This window comes from Aegilops tauschii, chromosome 3 (assembly GCF_002575655.3).
Source record: "Aegilops tauschii subsp. strangulata cultivar AL8/78 chromosome 3, Aet v6.0, whole genome shotgun sequence".
Taxonomy (NCBI): domain Eukaryota; kingdom Viridiplantae; phylum Streptophyta; class Magnoliopsida; order Poales; family Poaceae; genus Aegilops; species Aegilops tauschii.
In genome coordinates this window covers 375050159-375060370 of record NC_053037.3, presented here as the reverse complement: position 1 = coordinate 375060370, position 10212 = coordinate 375050159, and the positions used below count along the sequence as shown (strand labels likewise).

The 10212-nt window shown below is 49.6% G+C and overlaps 1 long non-coding RNA gene across 2 annotated transcripts; it reads left to right on the top strand.

Annotated features, from left to right (window-relative positions):
* Positions 1-219: 219 nt before the first annotated feature.
* Positions 220-1356, top strand: LOC141021001 (uncharacterized). 2 transcript variants are annotated; one of them, XR_012180999.1, is made up of 4 exons: positions 220-341; positions 421-736; positions 815-916; positions 992-1164. It is a non-coding gene; the product is annotated as an uncharacterized lncRNA (long non-coding RNA). The 2 variants fall into 2 exon arrangements; XR_012180998.1 differs by having other exon boundaries at positions 815-1356.
* Positions 1357-10212: the final 8856 nt, after the last annotated feature.

Sequence of the window (10212 nt, the reverse complement as noted above, 5' to 3'; positions counted from 1 at the left end):
AGTTGTACAAGAGCGAGCTGGAGGCGATCATGCCTGAGCAGGTGAACCGACCTTGCATAAGTGATTATCATGCTTGCATCTTCACTCGATATCAATTTTGCATTCAATCCCATTTTGCAGGTGGAATGGGAGCCGTATGGAAAAGGAGAGAGTTTTGGTAACCCTATAGAGTTCAGGCTTAATCCGATGTGCATTAGGGATAGGGATCTCTGGCATATGTGGTGCCCACTGATATGCAACTGGGCGGTTGAGCTTCACCTGCCACATCGGGTGTTCCGCCAGTTTGGTTTGTTCCAGCCACACCCGCCGGAGTGGGAGGACACGGACAAGTTGCTACACGCGTAAGATATAATTAACCTTGAGCACTTAGCAGCTTCTCGATGGTTTCGATGATGCTAATATCTTGTTTCTAACTTGCAGGTTGGATAGGAAAAAGCAGCGGAAGATCAAGGATTGGGCCAGCCATCACAGGAAGTATGTCGTGCAGTTCGCTCTTAGTGTGGAGCAAGCAAGGGCTGGAAAACGAGCCCAGCTTCGTGAGCACTGCCCGATCGCGTTCAACAACTATCTCGCATGGTTTCTTGCAAGTACCCGCGTGGAGGTATGCCAGCCGGCGTATGCTGAGGAGATTCTGGAAGAACCCACCGTTTTTGATGAGGTAGCCCAGCACCAGTACAACGCATTAGTCAGGAAAGGCAACTCGGTGATCCCTTCAGCTCCAATGATGAACTTTGTGGTTAGCCCTTTTTGCTTTTCCATTCGCACTTTTCACATCTTCGCTTGCCTAACACTTTGATACCGTTTCTGTTCATAGCGTGCCTAGATCAAGAAAGCAGCTGACGAGACCGAGACTATTCTGGAAACAACCCCGGCTGGCAAAAGCGATGGGGAAGGTGCACTTCGAGAATTCATTAAGGTTCACATCTCCTTCAAACTAGCACTTAACATTTGTTGGTACGTTCCATGTCTCATTCACTTGTACATGTTGCAGCGCCAGGGCCAAAAGTTAAGGCGGCTATCAAACCTTTTCGGTTGTCGTGACCCCGAGTATGTATCACCAGAACGGTCTAGGTCGGCGACACCATCAGATCCCGCTTCGGGGCAGAGCCATGGTGAACCTTTCACGGATGAGGATGTGGGTGGGGTCACTCAAGAGGTATGGCATGACGATATATATCCATTTGTTGATGCATTGCTAACTATATCCTCACACACGGTCTTTCCATATCTTTTGTTGATGCATAGGTTGCTGATGATATGACCTTGGGGACGTACCGGGCTCGGTCTGCATACGAGTTGAAGCCTAGGAGGGGAATCAACAAGTACACACCTGAAGACTTCACCCAAAGAGGCAAAAGGACGGCCGGCACCTCGCGGATGGCGGCTTTGGATGACTATTTGGATGACGATGTCGAACCGGAGGCGGAGCCGGAGCCGGAGCGGGTTCCTCTTCCTAGGAAGGTGAAGAAGATAAGCGTCAAGAGGGGGGAGGACCCAGCAAGCGTGGAAAGCACTAGTCATCTTAGTTTTTTTATAATGTTGAACTTTGAGTGCGATTTGTTATGTCGTTGAACTTGGAGTGGTCGTACCTTTTATGTCGTTGAACTTGGAGTGGTGGTAGCTCTATGGTAAACTGGAACTTATTGTGATGGTCATTTCTATGAAATGAAGTCTTTTGTGAACCCTTTGTTTCTTATACTAATTGTTATACTTGGAGAAATGATGTCGTACCTGAATGTTTGTTATACTAGTTGTTGAACTGTGGCTGAAAGAACTGTGGCTGAAAAAGACCCAGTAGAGGGGGGGAGGAGGCACAGTAGGTAGGCCTCTAGTTTCAGGCAAAAAAATTGCTAAGTGTTCGTGCAGCGCCTAGCACGGAGGCGCCGCACTCTACAGTGCAACGCCTAGCTCGCAGGCGCTGCACTATAGTGTGTGGCGCCTCCGTGCTAGGCGCTGCATATGTCTGTAACTAGCCAAACTTCTGTTGCTTTCTGGATAGCTACAGACATATGCAGCGCCTAGCACGGAGGCGCTGCACTCTACAGTGCAACGCCTAGCTCGCAGGCGCTGCACTATAGTGTGTGGCGCCTCCGTGCTAGGCGCTGCATATGTCTGTAACTAGCCAAACTTCTGTTGCTTTCTGGATAGCTACAGACATATGCAGCGCCTAGCACGGAGGCGCTGCACTCTACAGTGCAACGCCTAGCTCGCAGGCGCTGCACTATAGAGTGTGGCGCCTCCAAGCTAGGCGCTGCATATGTCTGTAACTAGCCAAACTTCTGTTGCTTTCTGGATAGCTGCAGACATATGCAGCGCCTAGCACGGAGGCGCTGCACTCTACAGTGCAACGCCTAGCTCGCAGGCGCTGCACTATAGAGTGTGGCGCCTCCAAGGTAGGCGCTGCATATGTCTGTAACTAGCCAAACTTCTGTTGCTTTTCTGGATAGCTACAGACATGTGCAACGCCTAGCTTGGAGGCGCCGCACTCTACAGTGCAACGCCTAGCTCGCAGGCGCTGCACTATAGAGTGTGGCGCCTCCAAGCTAGGCGCTGCATATGTCTGTAACTAGCCAAACTTCTGTTGCTTTTCTGGATAGCTACAGACATGTGCAGCGCCTAGCTTGGAGGCGCCGCACTGTATAGTGCAACGCCTAGCTCGCAGGCACTGCACTATAGAGTGTGGCGCCTCCGTGCTAGGCGCTGCACATGTCTGTAGGTATCCAGCAACCAACAGAAGGTATGCCTCCAGTTTCAGGCAAAAATTTCGCTAAGTGTTTGTGCAACGCCTAGCTAGGAGGCGCCACACTATAGAGTGCAGCGCCTAGCCCGCAGGCGCTGCACTGTACAGTGTGGCGCCTCCTAGCTAGGCGCTGCACTGGTCTGTAGCTATGCAGCCAGAACAGAAGGTACTTTACAGTTTGAGGCACTTGGACTTGGACTTAGTGAATTTTTTAGCTATCCAGAGAGCAACAGCAGTTAGGCGCCACATGGTAGATTGCAGCGTCCAAGTACTTCACGACACATAGTAGTTCATAACACATACTACTTCACGACACATGGTAGTTTGTACAACCAAATCAAGGAGGACACATAGTAGTTCACCGCACATAGTAGTTCTTACAACCAAATCGAGGAGGAGACATAGTAGTTCACGGCACATAGTAGTTCACAACCAAATCGAAGAGGAGACATAGTAGTTCACAAGCAAATCGAAGAGGAGACATAGCTCTATTGCGTAGAGGAAGGCCCCTTTCCCTTCTTCTTCTTCCTCTCTTCTTCCTCTTCCTCCTCCCTTTTTCTTATGAGGTGAGCCTCCTTAACCACCCTCTCCATGAATATCTGCTTGTCCCTCTCTTCTTTTTCAGCTGCAATTGCCCAAAGCTTCATGGTTCTTTCTTCAAAATCCTGTTGACGCTTCTTCCGTGCCTCCTCAACTTGCCTCATCAACGCTTGCTCCCTAGCGCGCATCGCATTTGCCGCACTCTGTTTTCGCTTCCTCTCCTTCTCAAGCTCCTCTTCCTTCTTCTTCTTTAGCTTGGCTGCATCCTCCTCTCTAAGCTTCTTCGCCGCCTTCTCCCACCATCCGGCCATCTCATCTTCGCCATCCTCCTTCATCGTTGGTTTGTTGGGTTGGGAAGCCGCCATACCTACAATGAGTGGAACATAATGGTTAGTAAGGACAATAAGAACAAATGGAAGCAAATATGAAAAAGAAGAACATATGGAAAAACAAGAACATATGATACATTATAGTAAGTGAGGAACATACGAAAACGGTCCATCTAGGTATCCAAACATTCCTCTATAACGAACTTGCGCTTGTCCATCACCACGGCCAAGTCCACCACCAAGGCCAAGACCATCACCAAGGCCGAGACCATCACCACGGCCATTACCACCACGTCGAGCTCTTCCACCACCACGGCCGAGACCACCACCACCACCTCTACCACCACCACGGCCTCTTGTAAGTCCAAGTTGCCGACCTCTTGGTTGGCTAGGCACTTGTTGGCTACCACTTGGTTGCCTTGGCACTTGTTGGCTACCACTAGGTTGGCTAACACTTGGTTGGCTAGGCACTTGTTGGGTACCACTTGGTTGCCTTGGCACTTGTTGGCTACCACTAGGTTGGCTACCACTAGGTTGGCTACCACTTGGTTGGCTTCGCACTTGTTGGCTACCACTTGGTTGGCTACCACTAGGTTGGCGACCACTAGGTTGGCTACCACTTGGTTGGCTCCCTTGTGTAGCTCCATGTTGGCTTGTGCTTGCATCATTTTTCTTGGACCTTTTCCTTGGTTTCGTACATTTTCTTTTGTTGTGGCCATGACCTTTGCACTCCCCACAATGGGAGCTCTCACGAGGCTCTTGGAATTGGTCGTTGCCCGCTTCGCGGCGCCCACCATGGCCCCATCCGTCCATGTCGCCTCTAAGACGCTTTGTCTTACGTCTACCCCGTTTAACAACCTTCAACTCCGGATCCGGCCATAGTTGAACTCCATGATACTCCGGCCATTGTGATTGGTCAAAGTATGGGTGAAAGCGGGGAGCCCATGTTTTCTTGACCGTCATGATTGAGAACTGGGACTCCCTCACGGTGCGTGGGTGATTGATGTCCACATTCCTAACGCGGCCGGCGGCATACAAATGTGAGCATGGGAGATGAAGCAACAATGGCCTCCCGCAAGTGCAATCACATTGTGTTAACGACACCTTGAAAGCCCGACCTCCATGTTGCCGGCCATCGTTTGTGGTTCCTCCTGGCTCTTTCACTTCGTACTTCCACTCCTCATTGTCATATAATATAGCTTCTTCTGAGTCCGCCTTCCGTGATTGAAATAGCAACCATTCATCAACTTTGGGTGGGAACTTGTACTTGTACTTCCGTGGGTTCTCACCCGCTATCTGTGCATCGGTTTCCATCGAGTACTTTACAAAGTACGCATTCATCTTGTCAAATGTGTATTGAACTATTGCCGTCACGGGTAATCCACGTGCACCTTTGAGCACCCTATTGAAGCATTCGGCCATATTGCTTGTCATTTGACCGTATCTCCGGCCATCTTCATCAAAAGCACGTGCCCACTTGTTCCGGTATTGAATGTGCCTATTGAGAAACTCTTGACCCCCGGGATCAAGTTTTTTGTGTGCGAGCAATTTGTTGTACAAAGTGGCGAAGCGCTTATCGGAGAAAGCGAGACAACAATCTTGAAGATCATCGGCCAACTCCTTAAGGCCACATGCCCTATAGAAGTTCGAACAAAAGTGCCTCATGCACCATCGATGGTGCAACGGAGCATGCCCGGGAATGTCAATCTCCATGGCGTTAAGAATTCCTTGATTTCGATCCGATATGACACAAATTTCCCTTTGAGCGGGTAACACCTTCGTCCTCAAAAGATGCAGAAACCACTCCCAGTTGTCATTGTTTTCCACCTCAACCAAAGCAAATGCCAATGGTAACACCCGGTTATTGGCATCACTTGCTATCGCAACCAACAAGGTGCCCTTGTATTGTCCGGTCAAGAACGTGCCATCAATTGTGATGACCGGCCTACAATGTTCGAAAGCCCTCACACATTGCTCGAACGCCCAAAAAGCACGGCCAAATACTCTGACTTTCCTTCCTTCATGAACCGTTGTTTGGTGCCCATGAGGCTCGACCACATGAACCATGCCCGGGTTTGTCGCGGCCATGGCTAACAACAACCTAGGGATTCGGTTGTATGCTTCCTCCCATGTACCATACAACATATTAAATGCGGCTTGCTTCGCCTTCCATGCCTTGCCGTATTTCACCTGGTAATGAAAGATGGCTTTCACAAGGTCAATGACATGTTGGACGCTCATTGTTGGAAGTGTGGATATTGAGTTCGAGAGCCTGTAAGCGATGAACTCGGACGTGAGTTGTTTGTGGTCTTGGGACACAATCTTGCCATCCACCCTTTTGCCTTGGCACATGTGAGTTGGCACACAACTCACTACATGCCAAGTAGGACCTCCTTTCCATGGTCTTGCACGCACAATCCACGGACAACCGCCACGGCGTCTTGCCAGTCCTTGTTGGACCTCCTTTCCACGACCTCTACCACCACCACGGCCTCTTGTAAGTCCAAGTTGGACCTCCTTTTCATCTTCACATGCACATGCAACCGTGTAGCGCACATTGACGTCCGAGTGCACCACCTTGTGTGGACGATAATGCGTAACCGAGTAGTTGTCGAGCCACATCTTCAAATCCAACAAGCTGTCGAACTTAGAACCTTTAGCAATCCGGTTCTTGTCGTCTACCAAATCACGGTGAGAGCTTGGCCTAACCCCAAGAGCTACACATTGGCCACCATCTACCACGGCTTCATCCGCGAGACTAACATCCTTGAACAATGTAGTCCGATGATCCCGACCAAATACCTTCTCGAAAGCTTCGGCCTCCTTCACCGTGAACCCCTCCGCATCAACTTGTTCATCGGGACCATCGTCATTCGAGTCCGATGCATATGCACGGGAAAAAGGGATGGAATGGTCCATTGTCTCTTGCAAATGATATTTGTCGAGATCACCCACATTGTTGTCATGGAGATCAACTTCATTGTCATCGTCCGCATACTCATCGTTGTCCTCTTGCAAAGATTCATCTTGGTTGTTTCTACACGGGCTCAATGTTGGCCTCACTTCTTGGGTCAAAAGAGGTTCAACAATTTCATCTTGCTTCAAGGGTGGGGGGCTACTAGCAACCAAAGGGGAGGGGTTCCGGTTCAAGTCCAAATGCAAACTTGACTACCTTCTTCGTTGCAAATAACTCAAGAGCCTTGTCTAGTGATTCGGCCACCGTCTCCTTGTATGCAACCCAACGTTGCTCCGAGTTTACACGCATTGTCTTTCAACGGATGTGCATTCCAAAACCAACATTATGCCTTCCCTCCAACTCAATGATATCACTAGGGTCCATCCAATTCAAATCTTTTCTAACTTGTTGCAAGAGCTCCGCATAGCTAGGACTACTATCAAACACAATGTCAAGCTCATCCGGGTCCGGTTCTTTATTGCCTTTCAAAAAGGCGTCTTTGTCCCCATGATGAACAAACACACATGTTCTTCCCATCCCTATAAGCAATGAACACAAGGTAACATTGCTTCCATGAGTACTAATCCATGAATTAACACCGAATACAAACCCTAATATATATATGAAACAACAACCCTAACCCTAACCATAACCCTAACCCTAAACCTAACCCTAACCATAACCCTAGCCCTAAACCTAACCCTAGCACCAACATAACAACACCCATAAGAATAACCCTAGCATACTAACAAAGCCTAATCATAGAAATTGGCAAACAAACATCTCACATCTCCATGCAAATCTCTAGATCCAAACTAAACTAGGGTTTCCCCAAACTACCAACAAATGAGCAATGGGAGAACTTTACTTCGATCAAAACAAGGGGATCGGAGATTATTACCTTGAGAGAGGGTTTGACTTCGAAATCCACGGACAAATTCTTCAAATTTGCAAGATTTGGAAGAAGATTTGAGAGGGGGGGGGAGAGTGGGAGAGGGGGCAAAGCTCGGGGAGAGAGTGAGAGAGTGTGTGGTGGGGGGGGGGTGGGGGAGGGGGGCCCAGCCAAGTGGCTGGATAAGTCACAGTGCAGCGCCTAGCAGCTAGGCGTTGCACATTACACGTGCAACGCCTAGCGGCTAGGCGCTGCACATTACAGATGCAGCGCCTAGCTCGGAGGCGTTGCACGGCTGGGTGCGGGCCCGTGGGCTGCCACGGTGGACAGAGGTGCAACGCCGCGGAGCTAGGCGCTGCACCGTAGGGTGTGGCGCCGGCGTGGCGGGCGCTACACAAAAGGGTTAGGGGTGTGAATAGTTTCGCACCCAGTTCATTCTGTGAATTTATTTCGTTTCGAGGTCAAAATTGTCAAATTTGCCAGCTAAAAGAGGAAGACGGCGACAACTGATGTCAGGGCGACCATAATTCTTGAAAATGTCGCCTCAGACATACCAGTGCACGCTCAATTCTCCATGGTTACAGGATCGAAACAGCGAACTGAATTGTCTTGCCCTGATCGCTGTCACGGCCGGAGACTCGGTGGCTCTGCCGACCTCTCCTCTGACGCCGGCCGTACGGTCAAGCTAATGCTTGGATGTGGGAAGAACGCGGTGAAATGACTCTCAAGCGGCCGCGCCTCTGGTGTGACTTGTGAAGCTGTGACGCTCACTCGATCGTCGGGGTACCTGGCTACCTGCCCGACCCGCCATATACTCCTGATAACGCGGCAAGCCGGGGTGCCGACGACGCAGTTGCAAGCACGCGCGAGCTGAAGATGGAGAACAGTCTTTTTCAGTGTTTTTGTCGACAAATATACCCCGGGAAAAAGGAGATTTCCAGCCGCGAACACCTCCAGACGTCACCATGGATGCCATTGATAACCTTCAGCGTGTTGGGGTGGTATCTTACTGCGTGAAAGGTTTTTTATTTTGTGACACACTGCCGCTGAAGAACGCTCGCCAGCTCCAAAGCCTCGCGGCACGCGAGAGCTTCCAGCGTTGCCAGGTTTGTCACCCCAGGGAACACCGTTGCCGACGAGCCCTGTAGTTGCATTGCCATCACCACAGGCTGAGAACACCCGGTAGGACACTTTAAGCCATTAGAGCATCTATACAACCATGGACTAATTTGGGACTCCATACGTCCACGGACGCGTTTGGACAGTGTGACGGTGTCTGAGCGTGTCCGCTTTGAGTCTATTTATACATGCACATAGGCATGTCTCTCAAATTATTCCGACACATGTATATGATTGATGATGGTGGTTTGTGGCCCTATCAAGAAGATGAAAGAAATAATAAAGAAAAGTTGGTCCGCAGTGAGAGAATCCGACGTGACGAACTGGCCAGACATACCTGGATACCCTCATATCCTCCTTGTATATGGGCTGAGTTTTAGGTTGCGAACAGGCCCAAGACATGGGACAAAGAGGGAGTCCGAATGAACGAAACTACTAAGCAGCCGATACCTGGTAGCCGAACAATGCACGATGCTTGATCTAGCGGCTGGCCTGCACTTTGTCCAACACTGGTACGGTTGGATCAGTAGGATCATGCACAAATCATCCAACGCATGTCGTGTGTATAGTAACACTCCCGAATGAATAGGCTCTTTTACTCTATCTACTAGTCAAACGTTGGTCACCCAAACGGGGAGTTCCTATGTGCAGGCCCGTCGATGAGGGGGGCCAAAGTAGCCGACCGCACAGGGCCCCCCAACTCATGGGGCCCCCGATTGAAGAGAAAACATGAGGGGGTTTTTAGTTGGAGAAAAAATCGCTAGGTAATTTGTCTCTGCGGCGCTCGCTACAGCTTGAGCCCTATGGCCGTGACCCTCGCCAGTCCCTCGCCCACGCAGACGCGCCGCCTCTCTTGCGATCTGCAATGAATCCACGTGTATCGGCCTGCTGCAGACTGCCGGCGGCGGCCGCTCTCCCCTAGTCTAGCTCTGCCTAATAGCTGCTCCGTGCTTGCACTAGCGTACCATGCCTAGCAGTGATTCCCGTCCTCCGCCTGGCCGCCAGACGCTGGCCTTGTCTCTGCTACATGGAGGACTTGCTGCCCCTCCAAAGCCGGTGCTGCTCGTTGCCTCGGCCACTAATCTGTAGGTAATTTACTGATTTCTTGGACTGAGAGAAGCCAACAACTATAAAAGATGCACTTGAAGTTTGACTGATGTCTTTGAACAATGAACTACGGAGTAATTTTGAACTGAAAAAGAAATCTGTACATGTATATATGAAACCCGAGTTGATGCACTTTATATCAATTTTATTTCATGCTACAGAAAAATAAGATGAAGACATATTTTCATTAGCGACCGACCTGCAACAACAGGAGTGTCTACATACATGGGAGGAATGGATGAAGCAAACTATTGATTTGGTATTCTTTTGTGTCCGTTATTTGTCATGTTTAATCTATTTGATTCCATTGCTAAGCATTGAGTTTAGATCCACATATATTGTGCAATCGAGCAAATTTATGTATGCTTTGGGCATGATGCGTTCCTCGGATAGCGAGGTATTATTTTGGTAGTGTAGATATTCTTTGGATACTTCTTTTGTTATATGAATTTAAAAAAATTTAGGACCCCATTTTGTATTTTGTCCCGGGCCCCCAAATTCCTGGAGACGGCCCTGCCTATGTGCCGCT